Source organism: Eumetopias jubatus, unplaced genomic scaffold (assembly GCF_037043125.1).
Source record: "Eumetopias jubatus isolate StellerSeaLion01/CBP00866 unplaced genomic scaffold, mEumJub1_p1.0 scaffold_3, whole genome shotgun sequence".
NCBI classification, from domain to species: domain Eukaryota; kingdom Metazoa; phylum Chordata; class Mammalia; order Carnivora; family Otariidae; genus Eumetopias; species Eumetopias jubatus.
The window spans coordinates 41,754,636-41,781,195 of NW_028274809.1; the positions used below are offsets into that span (position 1 = coordinate 41,754,636).

Sequence of the window (26,560 nt, forward strand, 5' to 3'; positions counted from 1 at the left end):
GTCTCTTTATTATACAAGATATCCTATCTTTAAAATTATTAATTAAGCTCCATTGGATTATTCAAAAGTAACTTTAAATTGTAGTTTTGCTACTAAAGGAATACTTTGAGAGAGATTTAAGTGACCTAAGTTACTTTTGATTCTGCTTAATTCTGGGATATAACTTATAATGGGAAATGGTTTCATAGGATTGCAAATATTTTATATAATTTAATTAATGTAATGGTACATCAACACTGTAAAATAGGCAGGCATACCACTTCTCAATCTATAAATATGGAAACTATGGTTTAATAGTTGTTCAAAGTCCAACGGCTAATGAATGGTCAAGGAAGAGTTTAGACATTTTCTCCCCAAGGCAGTATTGACAATTTGAGTGGGACAATTCTCCATTGAGAAGGACTGATATAATGCCAAAGGATGTTCAGTATTCATGGTTCTTCCCACCAAATTTCAAATGTAACTCTCTCCAATTTTCCTCATTATTATGTCTATCAATTTCATTTGGGAAATAACTCTCTTTGACTTGAGGGAACTGTTTTGGTGGCAGAGGATCTCTTTTGGTCATCTAAAACATCCCTGAAACAATGAAATACATTCTTTTATCTATTAAATATGTAGGTATTTCTGAGCTTGTGTTTGATAATTTGCACAGTGTCTTTTGTATGGGTTCACATCACTTTTTTTTTTTCAGACATTATCAGGAAGTTATTCTCCATCAGAGTGATGAAAAAATAACTTTTAGATTTTAGAAATTGTGTACATTATCAGTTTTTCCTTTCATTAGAATCATAAGATTTACATTTACCTATTCTTCACAAGTACATAGTTTACAAACGTGCATCATTCTCATTTTTTAGAGTCTTGCTTTCCTGTGGTATCTCCTTGTCTGCATTACTTTCTTATATTATACTTTAGCTTGTTCTACTTTCTGATTCCATGCCAGCAACCTTATTTTTTTAAAGATAGGGATATAAATACAGATGCTCTACATAAATTTATAAAGAAATTATATAACAAACAAAATGAGGCATTCTACACATTTTTATATTTATACTTAGCAGGAAAATGGGATGGAGGGGTATGGTGAAATTTTTTTACTATTTCAGTAAACTGCACTACATTGAAGCAGAAAGCCTATTTTTCAGTGTTATTTTATTGCTGTCTTTCATTCTAAGCTAAATAAAATTGGCTCTGTGCATATTTATTAAAATATTTCATCACATAGAGCATTTAAGCACTTTTTATTCTGATGATAACATAGTTATATGTATAAAATCAAAATCAATTAGACTTGAATCTTATTTTTGAATTATGGATGAATGGACTTATTTAAAGAAGTGTTTTTGTTATCCAAGTGTTTAGTTTAGATAAACACATTTAACAAAATTCTAGCAGAGTTCAAAAGGTCTTTCAAATGTAGAAAAGTCATTTATTTTGAAAACACATTGCTTATGTTTAATCAAATTATTCTCTTGGCAGAACATGCAAATATTCCATAATTTATAATTGATATATATCCTGAAAAAATATGGCTATGCAATATTGAAGTCAAAGAAATATGGCTGCAGAAACATTGTAGAAAGTTAAAATGCAATGAGATAAAAAAATGAAAATAATTTAGAGTGTTCAAGCAGCCCTATGTTGTATGTTATTCCTACCCATTAGATAGCAAAGCCACCTCTTTTAATTAAAATTTATAAATTATTTAATGCATTTATTTCACTTTTCCTAAACATGTATGGCTTAAAAATGCAACCTTTGTTTCTGGGCGACTATATGATTAGTAGTTCTGTGTCAGTATACTTCAAGTGAAATTTTGGTTTCTACCTCCTTTACCTGTTGTAATTGTAAGCTAGCTGCCTTCAGATAACCCACTACACTAACTTTGTAGATATGTATATATATTTTTTCGAACATGGCAACTTTTATTAGAGAGGGTTAAAGGTTTTATACTTAGAAACCATTTTAGTTTTAGCACTCTAACAGAAAAAAAATTCCAAGGTTTCTGGTTTCCAATTTTACTCAATAGATTTGGTGTTATATACTACCATTCTTACATGGGCTTCACACTCTGTTCATGTTCCTATTTCCTTCCCCAACTGATTGAACTTTGAAAGTAATAGACATTTTCCATCTTCATTTTCTTTTCTCATCTGCCTCCTAAAACTATCCTAAAAGTGTATTGTTTTTCTCTCTATTCTCCAGGGACTTAATTTTCTTCTTCATTTTACTATTGATTTTGCATTATTGCTTACTACTTCTTTCTGATTTCTATTTACCCTTCAAATAAGATTTTTACTCTCCACACATATGCTGTCCACCACAGAATATAAATAACCTCTCCCAAATATTATAACCATCCCCTACCTCTCTGACTACCCTTTGACTCTATCAGTTCTAACCTTATCTTTTTATTCTCATTTATTTTTTCCTATCACTTTCTTTAGCTCACTCATTAGTAAATATTAACTTATCTGTGTAGTGATTAATATATCTTCACATCTAATTAAATTTCTAAACCCTTTAACCATTCTTAGAATTATATTTGATATAAATGTCTCATCAGTTGAATGGGTCAAAATTATACTTCAAGCTAAAACATGATCTCCTTCACTTTGTCAAAAGTTCTTTGTCTAATTTAGTCTCCTGAACCTTCTGCTAGGCTCTTCTGTGCACTTCCTTATAAAATCAAGTTTTAGCAAGAACTCTGCTAAGTCATTTTAACTAGAGGCACCTACCTTTGATATCCGATCACGTTTGATATGTGGTTCTTATCCTCCATCACCCTTCAGGTGATGTCTTATCACCCTGGCCTTTCTTCAGCAAGAATCCTGTTAGGTTGGTTTAGCCACAATCCCCCTAACCCCTGATGTTTTCTCCTAATAATCTTCCATCCACTGACCTCCACCTTGCTCTTTGGCTATAAATTCCCACATGCATATGCTGTTTTCAGAGTTGGGTCTAATCTCTTTCTCCCACAATGAAATCCCATTGCAGAGGTTCCTATACCCAGTAGCATGATGACCTGGAAGAAGTTTGCCTTACCATCTTTAACAAGTGTTCGTGAATATTTTTTCTTTAACAATTTGGAATTCAGGGTCTGTATGAAAAATATGTAATATTTACATTTGCATGCACATAGAATTTTGCAAAATGTATTTTTTTAAAAAGGATTTTTATAACTGTCACAATACATGATTTTCCTTTTGAAGATGGTTACTTTGTTCCCTCTTCTGACATTGTAATTTCATGCCTTGAAAAATATAAATTATATTATTAATGAAGGTGCTTGGGCAATAGCTTCTTTCTAACTCTACTAATGGGGATTCAGCTTCTAAAACTTAAGTATCAGTTATTTACTATAGGTGTTCCAGAATGGGCTCAGGAATAGATGATAGGAAGGAAAACCAAATCCAATTTTCCTGTTCATTACCTTTCAAAAATATCATTAATTGTCAATTGAGTCAAGACTATATGACTCTGCTGTTAAGGATCAGGAAAGACCAGCCTTACTAGTTGCGCTACAATTTGGATTTCTTAGTATATTGTACCAAGCACAGTTTAGATGTTTAGTGGCTTATGTCCCTCCTGACATATGATCATGTTTGTTGCTTTACAAAAAGTTTTACTTAGGAACTGTAAATAGATTATTCCTAGCTAGGTGGTGACACATTCAATATTTGCTGAAGTTTAGAGTAAATTGAGAATTACAAAATATCACTTATTAATCGGGTTTCATGGTCAGTATTTCCTTTTTTCAAAAGGAAGTGATAAGATTAGCTTTTCTATAATTAAAAATAATAAATATTTAACTTTAGACTTAATCATTCAAGTCACAGGCCTATGTTTTCTAATTTGGAATGTGAATATTATAGTTTTTAATTTTTAGGTTTATTGACATTGTCAACCTATCTAAAGAAGTGAGCTCAAAATCATTTCAAAAAATGAGTTTATTCTGAATAGCAGAGAAATTGCAATTCCAGACACACAAACTTTAGCAAGCTACAGGTGAGTCTGCTGAGGGTTTGTGGTAGTTTATACTTATGGACAGGGAATGTAAAGAGGGGAGAGTTCAGATAGTCTGTTAAAATCAAAACAAATGGAGAATATCTTTGAAAATTGCCTGAGAAGACAAAACCAGTCCAATCATACAAACAAAGCTCAATTTCGCTCATTTTGCAAGGTTAACCCGACCTGGTAATTTCTCGTTAATGCCTCTGGAAATGATATGAAAAACTTCCCAAGGTCAATGTAAGGTAACCCCTGGTTACTTCCTTATTCTTTAAGAAAACTCCAATATTATCCATTTTCTGTAAATCAAGCATTTATGGAATATCAGTCTCTTGGTCCTTAACGTTTTGTTCTCCTGAGGGCACATGCATGAGAATTTCCATTTTATATTCTCTAGTTCTATTTTAGATGGAAATTGTTTCACAATACTGTACATTGTAATATTATCTAACTTGTACTCTGCAGTCACCACAAGTCAACTAGTTAAAATTCAGTTTTTACTAATAATGGAATTATTTAACATATATTCTATTTTAAAAATGCGTTTGATAAAGGTGCCTGGGTAGCTCAGTTGGTTAAGCATCTGACCCTTGGTTTCTGCTCAGGTTGTGATCTCAACAGTCTTGAGATCTAGCCCCGCTCAGTGGAGAGTCTGCTTGAAAGATTCTCTCCCTATGCCCCTCCCCCCAGTTGCTTGCCTGCTTGCTCTCTCTCAAATAAAAAGAAAATAAGTCTTTAAAAAAATGCACTTAAAACTTATAAGTAGCACATTTACATTTGTTTTGTTTTCCCTCTGATTAAATTATTATCCTCCAAAAATTTGTTCAAACCAAGAACACACTCCAAAAAATTATCAGAAAAAAAGTTATCAGATCATACCCTTTCTTTTTGCTTACCTCCTTAAAAATACTTTTTATTATGGTAAAATCAATTTAATCCAGTAAAATCCATGCCAAGGGAAAACAGAAGAATTGGCACCCTAAAGTTGAAAAATTGTTGAGTTATAAATAGTTTGAAGAGTCAGAAATAATACCGATTTCATGTTATTTATCATCTAGACACTTACTTGGAGCACTATCAGAATAAATAGATTTGGATTTTCTAAATAATTATCAATCAGTGCATAAAAACAGGTTGTTGAAAATCACTGCAACCTTTTTTTTTTAATTGGCCCATGCCTCTTTTCAATTATTCAGTTAGATATAATAACTCATAATTTATTAGCCACCATTTTCCTTAAGGCAGTCAATATCCTAATTAAAGGCAAATAAATAAGTAAAAATCCCTTAGTTTAAAAGCTTACTGCACTTTGTGGGTACACTTCCTCACTTTATTTTTCTCTCCTGGTATAATATTATAAAGTCTGCTATAGCTTTTTAACCTTTTCTTAATCCTCCCTCAAATAAAATATGAAAACAGGCTATTCACTCCCAGGGCACACCACTTAATTTTTCTTTTTTGCTTCCTTTACTATCATTTTAAAAGGTTATATAAAAATGATTTTCAAAATTAAAATGTTTTCATAGGCAGCTATCTCCTACCAGACTTGTGGGGAGAGGCAAAGATTTTGTTTCTAGGTACCTAAAAAAATTTTAGGATAAATACTTCAATAATCTGAGTAAAAATGCTTTCTTCTTTAAGAAGCCACAACAAAATCCTGATGTAGTAACACAAGAACAAGGTTCTTAGTTCTTAGTTCTTTATTCATGCAAAAGCCACTGCAGATATTTCTTGTAGGCAGAATTTCTCTAAGAAGTGATTCAGAAATACTAGTACAATCTATTATAGTTCTGATTACTTATTTTTATTGGTGGTTAATAACATCTTCATAAAAAGAGGAAAAAATTGCACATGGGAGATTTGGTTGGGGGTAGGGGACAGTTTAGGAAGTATGTTACATCACTTTTAAATATTTCATTGGCTAGGGGCACCTGAGTGTCTCAGTCAGTTAAGCCTTGGGTCATGATCTCAGGGTCCTGAGATTGATCTCTTCACTCGGCATGGAGCCTGCTTAAAATTTTCTCTCTTCCTCTGCTCCTCCAACCCCTCAACCCCCACTCACATGTCTTCTCTCTCTCTCTCAAAAAAAAAAAAAGTTTCATTAGCTAGAACTAGTCACCTGGACCTACCTAAATGAGAAAAACTAGGGAGTGTGGTCTTAACCTTCTGCTTTGTTAAGACATAGAATGGTCTGGTGAAGATAAAGAATTGTCATAGCTTCAGCTATTAGAAGTTTAAAATATACATATACACACATATACATTCGAATCTATGTATGCAATTCAATATGACATTATTTGAAAGTAATATAAAACTTTTAAGCAATATTTATAACCACTATATCATAATACAGGCTTAAAGAGTGAATTTCCTGGAGCCTAAAATGAATGAACCCTTTTAGAGTAGATTACAAATATGATAAAGAACCTTTATGTAGCCTTATGTTCTTAATGTAAGGAAGGCATGTCAAAGAAGACTTCTAGCCATAATACCTTAATAGATAAAAAATAGTGTCTCTGTTTCTTAAAATAAGAGTAAAAATATTCTTTTTTTCCCCTTAGATATATCACTGTAGATTAGATAATTATAAAAATGGTTGTATTTTTTTATAGCCTTAAATGACTCAGAAGTATGTAAAAAAGCTGTCTACATTCAACCACATTGTTTTTTGTAGTGCTTTGAAATGTTTTCAATAATCATAATTACTTTGACATGCATCGATGTTGCACATATTAATAGTTCATTTTTAATTGCAGATGTATCAAATTTTCTGTATCTATTTACCTGTTGATGGACATTGGGTCCTTTCAAGTTTTGGGCCACCACAAATTAAGTTGTATTACATGTGCATGTACAATATTTTGTGAGGACTTTTGTTTTCCTTTCTTTATGAACAAAATGACTGGATCACATGCTTAAATTTTGAAGCAACTGACAATTTTCTGAAGTGTTTGTATCATGTTACATTTCCACTAGCAAGATAAGAGAGTTCAAGTTGTTAAACATCCTGGCCAATACATGATGTAGCCAATCTTTTTTTCTCTTATTTTAGGTATTCTAATAGGTTTCACAATGTGGATTTTATTTTAGACATTCTAATAGGTATGTTTTGCAATATATTATCAATAATGTTGAACATATTTTATGTGCTTGATTGCCTTGCATGCATCTGCTTTAGTCAAGGGTCTGTTTAGAATTTTAATATCTTTACTAGACTTTTTATTTTGTTTTCTATTTTATTATTGAGTTTTAAGAGTTCTTTATATATTCTATATACAAGTCCTGTGTGAAAAATGTGAACTACATGTATTTAATAAAGGCTTGCCCTTTCATTCTCTTAACTGTGTCTTAAAAAGAGCAGATACTTTTAATTTGGATAAAGTCAAATTTATAATATTTTCTTTTGGATTTCCTCTATGAGTTTATATCTAAGATGTTTTTCCTAACCCAAAATAAAAAGTAATTTCCCTCATAATCTATTCTAGATTTATATTTTTAAATTTTATAACTAAGTCAATGAACATTTCAAGTTAATTTTTGTGTATATTGTGACTTATGGACTGAAATTATTATTTTTTTTGCCTATAGGTATTTAAATTATGGAAAAGAGGATCTTTTTTTCATCAAATTGACCTTACACCTTTGTTGAAAAACAACTGACCACATATGTCTTCTCTTTTTGCACTCTCTTCTGTTCAACTGACATATTATCTATCTTGACTCATAAATTATTTTGATCAGTATAGCTTTATAATTAATCTTGAGGTTGGGACATACAAGTCCTCCAAATTTATTTATCTCTTTAAATATTGATTACGCTAGGTCCTTTGAATTTTCAGATGAATTTTAGAATTAGTTTTTAAGACTCTAAAAAGAAAAAATAATCTAATTAGAATATGTTGAATTTAAAAGTCAATTTCAAAAAGAAAAATAAGACAAAAGTCAATTTCAGGAGCATTCAGATCAGAAATTTTTACTTTTCCAACCCAGAAAGACAGAAAAAATCCTGCCCATTTCTTGAGGTAATATTTATTTTCTCTCATCAGTGTTTTGTAGTTTTCAGGACAAGGCCTTTCATATCATTTATCAGATTTAGCCCTAAGCACATGATAATTTTTGATGCTATTGTAGATGATGATATTGATGGTATTTTTAAAATTTTTAATTTCCAATTATTGATTTTTAATAATTGAAATATTGTTGATTTTTGTATATTGATCTTGCATTGTGAAACCCTGCTAAACTCATTTATAACTTCTGGTAGCTTACTTGTAGATTCCATTAGATTCTCTTTGTAAAAGAAACTGTTGTCTATCAATAGAGACCATATTTAATTTGCCCTTTAAAATTTGTATATCTTTTTGGATGACTGGGTGGCTCAGTCAGTTAAGCATCCGATTGTTGATTTCAGCTCAGGTCTTGAGGTCAAGCCCCGTGTCAAACTCTGCAGTCAGTGGGGAGTCTGCTTGAGATTCTCTCTCTCCCTCTCCACTTGCCTCTCCTCCCTCTCTTTAAAATAAATAAATAAATCTTTAAAAATTTGTGTATCTTTTTTTGCATTATTATATTGGCTGGACTTCCAAGGTAATATTGAGTGAAAGTAATGAAAATAGACATCCTTGTCTTGTTTCTGGTCTTAGGAGAGAACAATTCAGTCTTTCACCATCAAATGTGATGTTAATGGAAGATTTTTGTTTTTGCTTTTGAGTTATATATTTTGATATGTGTTTTCCATATTTTTATTGATGTATAATTTATATAAAACATTAGTTTCAGGTGTGCAACATAACAGGTATTTGCATATGTTGCTAAATGATCACAATAAGTCTAATTATGTCTAGTGGTATCTGTCACCAGATATAGTTATAAGATTTTTTTCTTGCAACAAGAACTTTTAAGATCTATTCTGTTTTTCATAGATTGGATTCTTAGAGCAGTTTTAGGCTCACAAAAAAAAATTAAGTGGAAGTTACAGAGACTTCTTATATACCCTCTGATCCCACACATGTATAACCTCCACCATTATCATTACCCTGCACCAGAGTAGTACATCTTTTACAATTGATGGAATGTTACATCTACTCTGACACATCATTATCACACAGAGTCCATAGCTGACATTAGAATTTCACTCTTGGTGTTTTATATTTTATGGATTTGGTCAAATATATAATCACATGTAGCCATCATTATAGGATCATACCGAATAGTTTCATTGCCCTAAGAATCCTCTGTGCTCCACCTATTCATCTGTTGCTTAACACTAACCCCTGAAACCACTAGCCTTTTACCATTTCCATAGTTTTGCCCTTTCTAGACTGTGTATTTAGCCTTTTCATATTGGCTTCTTTCACTAATATGCATTTAAATTTCCTCTATGTCTTTTCATAGCTTGATAGCTCATTTCTTTTGTTGAATAATATTCCATTGTCTGGATGTAACACAGTTTGTCTATTCATTCACCTACTGAAGGACATCTTGGTTGCTTCAAAGTTTTAGAAATTGTGAATAAAGCTACCATAAGTATTTGTGTGCAGGTTTGTGTGGACATGTTTTCAACCCCTTTGGGAAAATACCAAAGAGTGCAATTGCTGGATTGTATAATGAGAGTATGTTTCATTTTTTTTTTAATAAAACACCAAGCCATCTATCAAAGTGGCTGTACCATTCTACATTCCTATCAGCAATGAATGATAATTCTTGTTGTTCCCCGTCCTCACCTGCATTTGGTATTATAAGTGTTCTAGATTTGAGCCATTCTAATAGGTGGTATCTCATTGTTTTAATTTGCATTTTCTTGATGACATGTGATGTGGAACATCTTTTTATATACTTATCTGCCATCAGTATATCTTCTTTGGTGAAGTGTTAAGTTTTTGGGCTCATTTTTTAATTGGGCTGCTTGTTCACTTATTGCTGAGTTTTAAAATTTCTGTACATATTTTAGATAGTAGTACTTTATCAAATGTGTCTTTTACAAATATTTTCTTCCAGTCTGAGACTTGTCTTCTCATTCTCTTGACATTGTTTTTTGCAGAATAGAAATTTTTAATTTTAATTAAATCCAGTTTATCATTATGTCGTGTATTGTGCCTTTGCTTTGTATCCAAAAAGTAATTGCCAAACCCAAGCTCCTCTAGATTTTCTATATTACCTTCTAGGAGTTTTATAGTTGGTGTTTTATATTTAGGTCTGTGATCCATTTTGAGTTAATGTTTGTGAAAAGTATACAGTCTGTATCTAGATTCTTTTTTTTTTTTTTGCATGTGGATATCAATATGTTCCAACACCATTTGGTGAAAAGATGGAAATTTTTTCATAGATGCTCTGTATCAGCTTAGGAAAGTTCACATCTATGCCAAGTTTGCTGAGAGCTTTTATAAGGGATTTTGTAAGGTGCTTTAAAAGAAAAAAACCTAAATGATCGTGTTTTTTTTTATACATGTAGTCTATTAATAGTCCCCATTGCATTGACTGATTTTAAATAAACTAAGAATAAAAAAAATACAGAAAAGTTGCAAAGGTAACACAGAGAGTCCTGGCACACCACTCATCAGTATCCCTAATATTAACATTTAATATAGCCACATGGTATATTTGTAAGAACCAAGGAATTACCTTTGGTATGTAACAATTACCTAAGCTACAGACCTCACACAGATTTCTCTAGTTCTTCCATTAATTTTTATTTTACTCTTTGAAGATAATGCAGACATCAGGTAGAATTTAGCATTCATTGATTTTTTAAAATATTACATTAAGATTGTATTCCTGGGACAAACTCCATAGGCTATAATATACTATTAATTTAATATCTTGTTGGATTCTATTTGCTAAATATTTGTTAAAAATTTTTACAACTATGTACATGAGAGACATCATTTGCTAGTTTTTTTTTCTTGGAATTTTTCTGAGGGTTTCTGTATATAATAAAGTAGGACTAGTAGAATTCACTGGGAACTATTCCCTTCTCTTTAATTTCCTAGAATATTTTGAGCATGATTGATATTATTTCTTCCTTAAAGCTTTAGTATAATTCCCCAGTGAATATATCTGGGCGTCAATAATGTCTCTTTTCTCTTTTCTACCTATTTGATATGATTAGAGGTTTATCATTTTAAGTTAAATTATGCAGTGTCAGAAAACATAATATGTATCACTTGAAGCCTGCCATATTCATTCAAATTTGTTTCATGGTGCAGGATATAGTCAGTCTTGGTAAATGTTCCCTGTACATGTAAAAAGAATGTTCATTCTCTTGTCCAGTATATTCTATTAATATTAAGTTCAAAACCTTTGGCTTCTAGTTTTGTTTAAAACTTTAGAATATTTATGACTTTTCAGTCTGTTCTATCAGTTGTTGAAAGTGGATGTTGGAATCTTTGATCATAATTTTGATGTTTTATATTCCTTTTGAGATTTATCAGTTTTATATATTTTAAAGCTTTGTGTGTATGTACACAGACTTTTTGACTGTAATATTCCCTTCACAAATTAAACACCTTAAAACTATGAAATCACCTTCCACTTTGCCTGATATTAATACAGCTTCATCAACTTTATTTTGTTTAGTGTGAGTCTAGAATCTTTTTCATTTACTTATTTCTGGTTTATGCCATAATTATAAAAGCATGTTTCTTTAAAGCAGGATATATTTGGGTCTTGACTTGTAGTATAATCTGATAATCTTGTTTAGCCCATAATCTACATTTTATATGATTGTTGATAAATGTATTTATATGTTGTGTTTAAACCTGCCACCTTGCAATTTGCTCTTTACTGACATTACCTTGTTTTTTACCTTTTTTCTTTTTTTTACTTTCTTTTCATGAATTGAGATCTATTATTCTATCTCATCTCCATTTTTTGTTTTATTAGCTATATAAGTATAATATGTAATTATATTTGCTACCTTTTGGTTCACAGTGCATATCTTTAACTTATCTCTGCCTATCCTCAATAATATTCTAGTATTTCAGATAGAGTATGAGAACCTTACTTTCACTTCTTCCATCAATGTTAATGCTCTTGTCAAACATTTACTTTCACAGGTATAATAAACCTGATAAATAGTCTTGTTATTTGTTTAAAAGTGCATTGTATATTAACCAGATTTAAATAGTGAGAAAAAAACATATATTTTTCTTTGTAGAAACCATTTCTGGTACTCTTTGTTTTTTGTTTGATACACATTTCCATCTGGTACTTTTTGTTTATTACTGAAGAACTTTAACAGTTCTTATGAAGTGATTCTCATAATATTACATTAGTATTTCTTTGCCAGAAAACTTTTTATTTTGCCTTCACTTTTGGGAGATATTTCTAATGGAAAATATGTTCTTATCCTTATATTTGTTCCTCTGATTTATAAAATCTGTCCTCTTTAGGTTTTTCTCCTTTTTACTGATTTGGGACAATTATGTGCTTTTTTTGTTTGTTTGTTTTGTGTGTAGGGTTCATTAAGCTTTTTAGAACTGTGAATTTATAATATTTATGAAATTTGGAAACTTCTGGCCAATATTTCTTTCATATTTTTTCTCCCTTCCTCTCTCTCCTCTCCTTTGAGGAGTAACTATATATATATATATATATATTATATATATATTATATATATATAATATATATATATATTAGACCATTTAAATGTTTCACAGCTCAATGATAGACTTTTCTTAATTATTTTTTTCTATGTATTTCATCTGGATATTTTCTATTCTTTTCAACCTAATTTTTTTTTTAATTCTGCAATATCTTTTCTGCCATTAATACCATACAATATATTTTTTTCATCTCAGAAATTGTAGTTTTTATTTCTATAAGTTTGCTCTGTGTCTTTTTTTTTCTTTTTTACATACTCCAAGTCTCCACTGAATATTTTACATACAGAATACCAATTAAAGAATTGTTTTACTGTCCTTTCTTGCTAATTTTAAGCATCTGCACTATTTGGGTTGGTTTCAATTGAGATATTTCTCTTTATTAGAAGTTCTGTTTTTCTGCTTCTTTAGATGCCTGATAGCGTTGAATTGGACGCCATACAGTGTGAGTTTCCTTGGTTGGGTTTTGGACATCTTTGTACAGCTATAATTTCTCTTTAGCTTTTTTGTCCCCATGCAGCTAATTGTAAACAGTTTGATTCCTTTGGGACTCACTTGTGTAGTTTGTTAAGTAGACCTAGAGCAGTGCCCAGTGTAAGGTAAATGTGACCTACTACTGAAACAAGACCTTACCGAGTACTCTTTTAAATCCCGCATGAACTAAGAATTGTTCCAGTCCGGGTGGCGATAAAAGGCTCTAATTTTTTTAATGTGGTTCTTCCCTTACCTTGAGTAGTTTTGTCATATCAAACTTCCTGATTAGTTCTTTTTTTTTTTTTAAGATTTTGTTTATTTATTTGACAGGGAGAGACACAGCAAGAGAGGGAACGCAAGCTGGGGGAGTGGGAGAGGGAGAGGGAGAGGCAGGTTTCCCGCGGAGAGGGCAGCCCGACGCGGGGCTCGATCCCACAACCCTGGGATCATAACGTAAGACGAAGGCAGACGCTTAACGACTGAGCCACCCAAGCGCCCCCCCCTGGTTAGTTCTTAATTGCAGACTCGAGGAGGCTTTCTGTGAAGCTTTTCTCTTTTGTACTGTGAACTCTAGCCACTTTAGTACTACTAGACACTCAGTCCTGTCTTTTCATCAAAGATGAATTCTCCAGTTTTCTCTACTGGCAACAGGAAGCTCTCTTCACCAAGACAGTAAGCCCTTGGGGCGCCTGGGTGGCTCAGATGGTTGGGCGTCTGCCTTCGGCTCAGGTCATGATCCCAGAGTCCTGGGATCAAGTCCCGCATCTGGCTCCCCGCTCCCTGGGAACCCGCCCCTCCCTCCGCCCCTCCCCCCCTCCCGCCCCCGTGTCCCCCATGAACAAATAAATTAAAAAAAAAAGACCATTGTTAAAAAAAAAAAAGACAGCAAGCCCCCGAAATTCCCCTCACTTGCTCTCCCATCTCAGAGTGATAATTACACCTTGTTGCCCGTGTGAAGTATCTCAAAATCACTGTGTCATGTTTTTGGGTTGTCGTTGTTCCGAGAGGAGTATAAATCTAATACTTGTCTGTAAGCATAAGTGACCTTCTAACTTAGTTTCTCACTTTAATTAAAACACATTCTTCAGTGTGCTTTCAGAAAGTAACTGAGTTTAGTCTATTAGAAGCCCATAAATGTTCCTAAATTCTAATTATTATTTTGCAATTGTATTTTAGTTTTATATTTTTCCTTCAGTAATAAGAGATGTTGAACTATTACCGATATCCCTGTAGCTAATGAGAAATATACTGTCAATCTGTTTTTTTTATAGAGAATTAGATTTTTCTTCTGGGGTCCCCTTTGAATGTTTTTATCAAACTTGATGGGCAGAGATTTCACTGTTTCCTTTCCTTGCTCTTTCCTTTTTTCTACTCATTTTGTTTTTTAATTTTTGTTTTTGAATTTTAATCCTAATTTTCAATGGATTCTTAAGTTTTGAGGACTTTTTTTAACATTAACTCTCAGTTTTCTTTTTTTTTATATTTTATTAACATCAACCCTCAGTTTATTTTTTTATTAAGTTTTGAGGACTTTAATTCTGACATTATTTCTTCATTTAACTCTAAACTATTTTCTCTTGTGTTTAGTATATTAGTATTGAAACACTTAGCCCTATATTTCATGCCTTTATATTTTATTTTATCCATGCTACATTTTTATCTCTCACCTGTTTTAGAAGAATTTCCTAGTTAAGGGTTTCAGTTTGCTCTATTGAAATGTAGGACTTGACCTTGATTTATTATCTCTTCGTGTTACAATTTCAAATCTTGCCACATTAAACAGAGCAGACTTATTTAACGGCCTTTTTTAAAATGGGTCTTTTAACTGTTTCAGTGAAACTATAATTTCCTCTGTGGAGTTTCTCCTTTGTCTTCAAACACTTGATTCTTAGTTTTGCACTGATTCTCTGTAACAATTCTCAAACACCTGGTGATCTTGTTAAAGTTTCTTTTTTTTTAAAGATTTTATTTATTTATCTGACAGATTCACAGTGAGAGAGGGAACAGAAGCAGGGGGAGTGGGAGAGGGAGAAGCAGGCCTCCCGCAGAGCAGGGACCCTGATGCGGGCTCGATCCTAAGAGCCTGGGATCATAACCCCAGCCAAAGGCAGACGCCCAAAGACTGAGCCACCCAGGCCCCTCTTGTTAACAGTTTTTAATATGCTGTTGGTTGGTTATTGTGATTCAGTATCTTGCTGTTGGTTTGGGAATGATTACACTTCTGAGGGTTTCCAGTTATTACCTGTCCTACATTAATTTTCTGATCATAGTACCCACATATAGTACTATGTTAAAGGAGTGATGCTTCACTGGTTTTGCTTGCTGACAGAAGTATAGATGACATTGTAGGATTTTTTTAATTGACCCAAATATTCTAATTGCTATCTAAAAAGTCTTGAATCTATAATCTGATCTCTGTACAGTCCAGAATAAATCTATCAGAAAAATAACTTTATAGTAGTGCATTAGGGGGACGTTTACCATTATTTTTCCATCAGTCAAGTAGAGCCATCATTTTTTTCCTACAGAAATTTCTCAAAATAATTTGGTTTGTTCATAAGTAAGTGATATTGAGAATATATGCCCTTTGATTTCAGATAAACTGGGCTAAATCTCTGCTATCTTGATCTACTTTCTGTAAACATGATTCAATTTTAATGTATTTTTTAAGAATTGTTAATAAATGCCTGATTTGGGAATATATTTTAAGAGTAATTTTTACACATGTTAAATTACATATGTTAAAGGAACAAATAAAAAGTTCATTGTAAAATAAAAATTGTGCCAAAACAAAAATGAGTATACTATTAATAAAGTAAAGCAGTACTGTTAGTTTTAATATTTTTGTTAGAGACCAGATAAGTATGTCACATGATTAACCTTTTCTCATGTAAGGCATAAAATGCAAAATATCAATCAAGAAGATTTCTAATTCTTTATGATGTTAATTTTAGTTATTAAACAAAGTATAGCTTTACCGTCCTCACATATAAACATGTAACAATGTTGGCCACTTCTATGGCTTTTATTACATCTTAGTATTTAAAGTTCTTTGATATGGCAAAAAAAATAATGCAAAGCATATGCAACAAAGGTAGCAGTGATAATATTCTATATGTGTGTCATGATTTCACAAAATTGCCTCCACTGCCAACTTTTTTAGTAGTAATTCAGTGAAAGAAAATGATCATTGATGTTGTTCAAGAGTTTGAACACTAACCATCAGGTAATTTATAGTGTATCACTAAAAATGTCTAGCGAAAATTGCTTGTCAGAAAAATACATACAATTTTTAAGTGTCAATAACAGTGACAAGATATTCTCAGATTTTATTTCTTAATATTTTCTCTTTTCTATTTTTAATGGAGAATTTAATAAAAACATATCAAAACAAATTGTCAACTCCCATGCTAGAAAGCATAGTCCATGGAACATGGAAAAGGAAGCATTTTTGAATAGTATAATTCATATAAATATTGACCTCATGACTATAAAAACACAAGTTGAGGGGTACCTGTGTGGCTCGGTCAGTTAAGTGTTGATTTCCACTGGAGTCATGAACTTAGGGTTGTGGGATCAAGTCCCACATCAGGCTCCGTGCTCAGCTGGGAGTCTGCTTGAGATTCTCTCCATCTCCCTCTGCCCTTCTCCCTGCTCATGTGTGCTCTTTCTCTCTCTCTCTCTCTCTCTCTCAAATAGATAAATAAATCTGGGATGCCTGGGTGTCTCAGTTGGTTAAGTGCCCAACACTTGATCTCAGCTCAGGTCTTGATCTCAGGGTTGTGAGTTTGAGCCCCACATTGGGCTCCGTGCTGCGTGTGGAATCTACTTTAAATAAATAAATCTTTAAAAAAAAAGTTGAATTTACTGAGGAAACCAAATATACGTAAGTGACAATATAGCTTAATGAAAACAGTTGATAATAAATAGCTGTTTTTGAGGTCAACATTTTAAGTGGAGTACAGAAAAAAATAATTTGCAGACTTGTAACTATACAACATGAATAAATTATTTTATCAAATAATTGTCACATTTCTAATGTTTATATGGAATTATACATATTTACAAGATCATGTGATACAGATTCTGACTACATCTAATTTATATAGTAATGAGGTAATCTCCACTTTCCTTATAAGCTCTATGTATTTAGCATCTAGAAAATTTACCTATTACTATTCCATGTTCTGGATGCTATTCTACCTGACATTTTAAGTTATTACTCCTGCCTATATAATTTATTTTATAGAAAGGAGTAGCACCACCTCCAAACGTGTTCATACATGAGCTAATTAATTCTCCTGCAATTATCTAATTTAACCCATTTTCATTATGGTCTATAGTGTACTAGGTATATTGAACTGAGCTCTAATATAGCAAGGATTGCAGAAAACATCTATACTTCAGAAGACCATGGTTTGATAGTAAAATAATTCTTACATTTCCCACTGAAAAGGTAAACCTAGTTAAACTTCAGCTCAGTCTGACCTTTAATTATATTTGCTTTAAGCCTAATTTATATAAAAATCACTCATTGTAAGTATCCAATTCAGTCATTTATAATCTTCTATAATTTTGCAGCCATAAATATATTCCACTTCTAGAACTTTAAAATCATTCTTCAAAATGTCCCTTTGCTCCTTTGTAATCAATTCACTTTCTTTTCTTGACCTAGACAACCACCAATCTCTATAGATTTACTTCTAGAAATTTCTGTAAATGGAATCCTAAATTATGTATTCTTTTGGGTCTGGCTTCTTTCATTGGGGATTATGTTTTTAAGATTTATCCATTTTGCAGATTGTGTTAATAGGTTTATTTTTTTAACGATTTATTTATTAGAGAGAGAGAGAGAGAGAGCACAAGAGGGGGGAGGGGCAGAGGAAGAGGGAGAGAGAGTGAGAGAAGCACACTTCCTGCTAAGTGCAGAGCCCGATGAGGGGGCTTGATCTCATGACCCTCTTGATCATGACCAGAGCTGAGATCAAGAGTCAGGTGCCTAACCAACTAAGCCACCCAGGTGTCCCAATAGATATATTTCTTGTTATTGCTGAGTGGTACACCATTATATGTATATAGGACTGTTCATCCACTAATTAGTCAATATGAGTTTGGATTGGATATAATGATTTGGGGGTATTATGAATAATAATTATAGAACTTATGCATGCAAGTCTTTGTATGGACATAGGTTTTGACTTCTCATAAGATCTAGTAATTCTCCCCTTAGCTTTAGCTACCAATCAAATTGTTGAAGATACTTGGTATTGTCAGACTTTTAGATTACCACCATTTTAGTGAGTATTCCTGGTATTGCATGGTGGGTTGATTTACATTTCCTGAGTGACTAAAGATGTAGAACTCCTTTTCATGTACATAATAGATACCTGTGTATCTTTATTGGGAAAATTTCAGTGCAGATATTTTGCCCATTTCTTGTTTTTATTTTACTTACGATTGTGTTCTAAGAAATTTATATATATAGCAGATAAATTTATATATATTGCGGAGATTTATATATATTGTGTTTTTTTTATTTTACTTATGATTGAGTTCTAAGATATTTACATGTATTGCTTTATCAGGTATATGATTTGCAAATATGCTCTTTCAGTCTGTACCTTGACTTCTTGTTTTCTTTATCGAAGAACCAAAATTTGGGTTTGGTTGTGTACTCAAATTTCAGCCAATTCTCAAGACTGACTTGGCTTTCACTCTATGGCAGGCTCCTTCAAGTCCTCTCTATGTATGCATAGCTTTTCAGTTAGCCAGGGATGCATGGATAGCTTTAAATAATCATTCTATTGAGCTCTCATTTCCAAATTTTTTCAATATTTATAATTTGTATATTTTATGTATTTATAATTTGTATATTTTAAGTCTTTTCCTCCAAGGAGCAAATTTGTATTTGGGGTTTCATATTATATTCCTATATCTAATGCTTATCTTATGTTTAATTATCTAATCAATTCTTTATTACTTTTATATAGTGTTGATTTATTTCATCTATGATAGAGAAGGTAATCTATATGTTTTTTACCCACTTTTTCTGCTATCTCCTCCCTGTTCTTGTTCATTATATTCATTTTTATATTATAGTAGCTTATAATATTTACATTATGTGTTGGAATATTTGCTCTAGATTTAAATAAATTAAAAAAATAAACAGGCCTTAAATCAGTTTTCTTCTTTTACTTGTTGGGTTGGTGAAGCTGATCCAATATTATTATTACTACTATTATTATCTGTAAAGACAAGATTATGGTAACTTTTCTGCATGAGTTCATGCTTAAAAAATGTCTTTTTCCTTTTATACATGGATGATTGAAAATCTTTGAAAGTTTGGATCCTACTTTCCCCTGAAGATTTATAGACTTCCAAATATCCATATGTTAAACATTTCTTTATACAAGTTTTAAACCAATTCAATTACTTCTTAGAGGTGATTTTTGCTCAGAGAGAGGTGGGATAGAGAACTCAGAAACCTGTATAATTATTGACCTTTGAATTGCCTTTGTTCAGCTACCACCAGTCATTATTTGTTTTTTCTTATAAATTTTGTCCTTTCAAACTTTAGACTCAAGTTCTTCTCAATGTAGTTTCATTAAATTACATTTTGAAAGCATTTATCTTCCATTTGTTTTATCTCTTGTTTAGACTTAATTTTTAATATATTGAATCTTTTTCTATTTTGTGTTTCTCTCATTTCTCACTATTTTTTAAGTTTTATGTTCTACACTGTTTTCCTATGAAAAGTATGCAAGCCAATAATTTTTTTTATTTTTATTTTTTTCTCTGCCGTTTCATTTTATTACCACCCTGTCCTCATGTTCCAGAATGAATGGCAACTTAATACAATCCTTTCCTTGTTTCGCCATTATTTTCTTACTTCAAAAAAAAAAAAACTATCTTCATCACAAATTTCACTTTGAATACCACATTCAGTTATAGTATTATATCTTTTGTTTCTGACATAACTTTTTTTCTTGCTTTATTTTGCATAGATAATGTATTTTGTGTTTTCATTACATTCATCCTTGAAATTCAGAGATTTTCCTCATTGTCCAACTATTTGGATACTATGGGACAGCGACCAAAGAGATTGTGCATTAGTAGTATTAATCTCAAGATTTGATTTGATGCCCCACTTTGAATTTTTTAAAGATCCTCTTTAAAACGAAAGAAACGTTCCTGTGTGAAATAAATGAAGTGGAGGTGTATTAGAAAAATTTAAAATGATAATATAAATTATATACAAGATAAATTAAATTTGGGGGAGTTAGTGATGGCTTCAGCAAAGGTAGTACTTACCATGATGAAAAGAACACAGAATATAGAAGCCATATTTTGGTAGTGTCTTTTAAGACAGGATGTTTTAGATCATTTTTGAAAGATGATGAGAAATATCAGTTAGAGAAAGTTGGAACTTGTATAAGTTGATTGCTATGATAGAAGAGAAGGATATGAGAGGGTCAGATGCAGTGAAATTTGTACTTGATTTTGCAAGTTGCAAGTCAAATTACTTGGACAAATAAAATGAAAACAAAATGATCTAAAATAATGAAAGTCTTCCAAATAAGAAATTAATGCATCCTGTATTTTTTCCATACTTGTTTACAAAAATTGAAGTAAAATAAATACGTGTGGGCAAAATACAATTTTGAATGCACTAAGAAAAGTTAGCAAGGCATTTCTGAACTGTATCAAAACTACTGGGAAGTGAAACTCTGCAAATGTATATGCAACATTTTATGTTTGCACTTTTTAAAAATTCTAAATTGTCAATAATAGTGCCATAATTACATAAACTAATAAGTTAAAAATTTTGTATAGATATAAAGGCCTGGTAATGATAGATGGGGAGTGATAGTCTCCCAAACATTTGGCATATTGTAAGTTCCTCATCTAAATATTTCCTATTGATCAAGAATCAATACATTCATTGAAACAAAGTGGATAGCAATATTTAAACACAGAGAACTTGTTTTTAACACTTTTCAAAGCAATTATCTGCCTGATTAGAAAATTTATGATTTGAACACAAGGAACTTTGGGTTTTCTGGGAGCCACATGCATGTACTGTTACTATGAAATAAGTTAGATTTGAGTTGTAAGCTATATTTCATAACAGAATCCGTTTCTAAATATTGTGGGGAAAGCTGAAAAGTGAAAATGCATTGCTGACTCCTCTTTTGGGTATATAACTACTGGCTGTTCCATTATTACAAATTCATTAGATATTAATAAATTTCTCATTGAAATGAATTAATTTGTTATTCATATGTCTTGTGATTTTTTCATCACTGAAATTTGCTACTAGGTAATGAATGAGAACATTTCTTCATCTTATTTTCTTCTAGTAGTTTTAAAACAAACTATTCCTTGCTAAATGCATATATGTTCCCCCAACACTGTCCAACAGAATGAGTATAAAGCATTTATGACACATTTATTAATTTGCACTCTTTGTACTATCTGGATAGCCGATATTAACATGATGAATCTTTAAACATATGCTTTTGCTGAAATGATTCTTTCCATAACCTATTTGAACTCAAAATTGGAAATACAATGTTTATAAAGCTATGCCATGATAGATTTTGTATCAGAATAAACTAGGTAGAAAATACTATCCCGGTAAGGCAGTTTAGCTTTGCTACATGGTTTTAGTTTTAGACAACTGGTATAATCAGTTCTATACTTTAAAATCATTAGTGACATTGTGTGAGATTTTGTTAAGTGTGCATGTATCACATCTCTTACGATAGATTTTAATTGGGCAAAAAGGAAGAAATAACGAGCTGAAGCATTTGGTGATGAAACTAAGACAGCCTCTCGTTTGGCTCCATATAAACATGTATAATGTTTTATTTATACCAAAAATTGAAAATCCATTTGTATATAGAGGCTTGGGGAAATACCAGGAAAACATCAGAGTGATAGAATCCAAACCTTTACTGGATAGGTGAAAAATGTGTTGTGTTTGAAAGAATATAGTACCTACCTCCTCCCATTTCCCCATAAAGAAAATAATAAAATTGAGAGCCATTGGCTAAACATTTAACCAAATCCTTTGATGTCTATGGTTATAAATGTTAGAGGATGCAGTTTTATGTATATTGCAGGTGATATATTTAATGGCAAAAATTGGGGAGAAGTAGCCTTAAAAGTCCCAAGAACTGATATTCATAATATTCCTAGTATGAAGGCATTGAGGATCTGAGGTTCTCTTGGGACTTACTGTAGCTGTTCATAAATATGTTTAGTATCATCTCACCATTTTAAGGCATTAAAGATAGCTTAGGAGTTAAAGATCTTTTCACAAAAGACCTTTATTTGGAAGATTTTAATTTTTGATGACTTCCTCTTATATTTAATTTTTAACAGTCTCAAAGTATAAGAGTTATTTACAGTTTTCAGCCTTCTGAAGTGATACTATAGAGTTTCAGGTGGGAAAAAAGGAGCACTCCTTGAGCACGGCTGGAAGTGACAAGAGATGGGCACACTATGCTGTGAAGCAAATTTCAAGTAGATCTCCCAGGAGTTCAGATGATCAAAATTTTCCCTTTACTTCTGTACAGCATAAGCTGATTATAAGGCAAGTGGGAGGGAAAGAGGATAAGAGCTAATGATTCTAAGTCACATTAACAAAGATATTTTAAGAATCTATATTGTGGAGAGCTTTGAACTTAACTAGACCCTATTTGGGTAAAATAGAAAATTAGCTTATTTGTCATTTTATTAGCAGGAGACAATTAGTTGTCGTTTTTCTTGTTTTGCCATCATAATGTAATTAATATTCATGTTGAAGACTTTGAATCATTGCAATATCATGAAGTACTTTTGGCATAATCAAAAAGATTAGATCACATTCAGTATAATTCTGCTACATTATCAATTTCTATTGTTTTGCAAATAATAGTACATGCACACTCATGTTTTTTTTGCTCAGAATTTTTGTTTGATGATTGCAGTATATCTTAATTACGTGTTAGTTATAATCATGATTTTGTAAACACATAATATCTGCACCTATTATGTAAATCACACTAAACATAATCGTCATTGCAGAATTTTCTGCAAGAGTCAGTCAATTTTGTGAAAAATCAGTTAAGCAAGTAATTAGTTTTATTCCCTATTTAATGAGCCCAATAGTTTAAATCATTTGTCTAGTGTAGACTTAGAATTAAATATTTGGAGACTAATGTGAAAAGAGAGCAAGTGTCTTTGAATTTTAGTACCTTCACTTTTTCAGGAAATATTTACAACTTGTCTCTTTCCTCTTCCGCATACACATCATGAAACCCAGTTCTAAATTTTATTGTAAAATTTAAAAAAAAGTGAAGTTTAACACATGATAGTTATTTGAGACGTTTTCTTTCTTATCCCTCTTTATCACTAAACATGAATTTGGATATAAAGGAAGTGCTGCCATTGTTGGTGGCATATGTTTCAATGAACACTTCTTCCTTAATTTTTTTCTGACATATACTTCTATCTCTCATCTTATTACACATTTCACACTTCAGAACCCTACTTTCACATACTGCAATAACTAGCAATGATGACTTTAAATTTAACTTGGGGTTGCCAAAGATATGACATTGTAATAAAAATATTTGGCTATTCGGGTTCTTTTGTGAATCTTTACAGTTTTAGGATCATTCTCGTTCTGTGAAAAATGCTGTTAGTATTTTGTTAGGGATTACATTGAATCTACAGATTGCTTTGGGTACTATGAACATTTTACCAACATTATTTTTTCTAATCCAGGATCATATAATACTTTTCCATTTGTTTGTGTCATTTTTAATTTCTTTCATCAATGTCTTACAGTTTTAGAGTGCAGGTCTTTCATATCCTTGATTAAATTTATTCCTAGGTATTTTATTTACTTATTTTTGGTGAAATTGTAATGAAATTGTTTTCTTAGCTTCTCTTTCTGATACTTTGTTATGAGTGTATAGAAACGCAACAGATTTCTGTACATTAATTTTGTATTTGGCAACTTTGTTGATTTATAGTGTTTAAGAGTTCAGGGTTTTTTATGTATAGTATCATATCATCAGCAAATAGTGATAGTCTTACTACTTTCTTACACCATGTACAGAAATAAATTCAAAACTGGTTAAGGACCTAAATGAAAGACCTGAAACCATAAAAGTCCTAGAAGAAAAGATAGGAAAATCGGCCCTAGAAACCATTTTCTAGGTATGTCTCCTCAAGCAAGAGAAACAAAAGCAAAAATAAACTAGTGGGACTACACCAACAACAAACAAAAGAAAAATGTTGCACAGCAAAGGAAACCATTAACGAAATAAACAGGCAACCTATTAAATGAGAAAAGATATTTGCAAATGATATATATATATATATATACACATATATATATAATAAGGGACCAATATCCAAAAATTATAAAGAACTTACGCAACTCAACGCCCAAAAAAACCAATAATCTGATTAAAAATTGGTAGAGGATCTGAAGTTGTTTTTTTTTTTTGCCCCAAAGAAGACCTACAGATAGCCAACCAACACATGAAATGATGCTCAACATCACTTACCATCAGCAAAATGCAACTCACAACCTCTGTAACATATTACCTCATAGCAATCAGAATGGCTAAAATAAAAAAGACAAGAAATAACAAGTGTTAGTGAGGATGTGGAAAAAAAACCCTCTTGCACTGTTGGTGGGAATGCAAACTGGTACAGCCACTATGGAAAATAGTATAAGGGTTCCTCAAAAAATTAAAAATAGAAATATCATCATACAATCTAGAAATTCCCCTCCTGACCATTTACCCAAAGAAAATGAAAACGCTAATTCAAAAAGATATATGCACCCCTGTGTTTATTGCAGCATTTTACAATAGCCATGCTCTGGCAGCAACCTAATTGTCCATGATAGATGAATAGATAAAGAAGGTGTGTGTGTGTGTGTGTGTGTGTGTGTGTGTGTGTGTGTGTGTGTGTGTGTATTGGAATATTATTTGGTCAAAAAAAATGAGATCTTGCCAATTGCAACAACATGGAGTTACCTAGAGGGTATTATGTTAAATGAAATAAGTCAGAGAAAGACAAGTACCATATGATTTCAATTATATGTGGAATCTAAAAAACAAAACAAATGAACAAACAAAGCAAAAACAGACCCATAAATATGGATGACAAACTGGTGGTTGCGAGAGGGATGGACAAAATGGGCAAAGGGAGTGGAAGGTACAAGCTTCAGGTTTGAGTTATGGTATAAATATGTCTCAGGGATTAAAAGTACTGCATAAGGAAATAAAGTCAATGGTATTGTGATAGCATTGTACAGTGATAGATTGTAGTTACAACTGTGGTGAGCATAGCATAATGTATAGAGTTACTGAATCACTGTTATACACCTTAAACTAACATAATGTGCATCACCTATACTTAAAGAAAAATAAATAAATTTAAAAAATAAAAATAAATTACTTATAAATGAATATAACAATTCAGAATCTCTAACACCTATTCTTCACAATGTAAAAGGTCTAATCTAAAATTACAACACATAAAAATAAGTGAATGCGAGCCATAGTCAAAAGGAAAAAAAAGCAAAATAATTTGATGGTGATCTTAACCAAATAAGATTTTAAATAATCTATTGAAACTATTTTCAAAGAAAAAAAGGGTAATTGTGCTTTTAATGAATGAAAAAAACAGGAAATCTCAGCAGAGAACTATAAAATATAAAAAGTAGACATTATACAAGTAAGTTTAAAAAAACAGTAAAAAAAAAACTTAAAAATACAGAATGGACTTATCAGTGGAACATGGACTTAACAATTTAATACAGATAACAAGAAACAGTCCATTAATTTGAACATAAAATGGAAGAAATTAATCTAAAGAACAGTGCAGGAAAAAAATGAGGTAGAATTATAAAGTACAAATAGGTAAACTGAAATGGAGTACCAAAAATACCTTAAGTAAATAGGAGGAAAAACAGAGAACACATTCTCAACTAGAGAAATAAATCCAACCAGAGCAATGAGATTATACTCAACATTAATGAACTATACATATTTTAAAATTAGATTTGCCAAATACCCATGTTGGAATAATCATATTGTGACTTTCAGTAAAAACTCTATTCAGTGAAAAAAGTGGCTAGTTCAGCTTGCAACTCAATTTCCCATGTGTTTTTCCTCAAGAACATAATGGCATTTCTATATGCTTTAAGTAAACTTACCATTTTGTCGGAGAATATTAAGATACATAATCAAATGCCATAATTTAATAAAATCTGTTTACTATTTAAACAAGGCTATCTTTTAATTGGAACAAGCTTTCCTGTTGTTTTAACTATGTGTGGCAGTGAAAAGTACAGGGACTACTAGAACAATTTAGAGTAACTACTGACATGCATGTTAAGATCCCAGGAACTTTACTCACCATTGATCTTGCACCATTTCAAATGTCAACAAGTGAAAGAAGTCAAA

The 26,560-nt window shown here is 31.7% G+C and overlaps 1 long non-coding RNA gene across 1 annotated transcript in view; it reads right to left on the reverse strand.

Moving 5' to 3' along the window:
- Positions 1 to 26,560, reverse strand: part of LOC148164688 (uncharacterized) — a 90,474-nt gene that overhangs the window by 55,481 nt on the left and 8,433 nt on the right. The window contains exon 2 of the long non-coding RNA XR_015767928.1: positions 24,650 to 24,708. This is a non-coding gene — a long non-coding RNA (uncharacterized LOC148164688). The remainder of the gene's footprint in view (positions 1 to 24,649; positions 24,709 to 26,560) is intronic.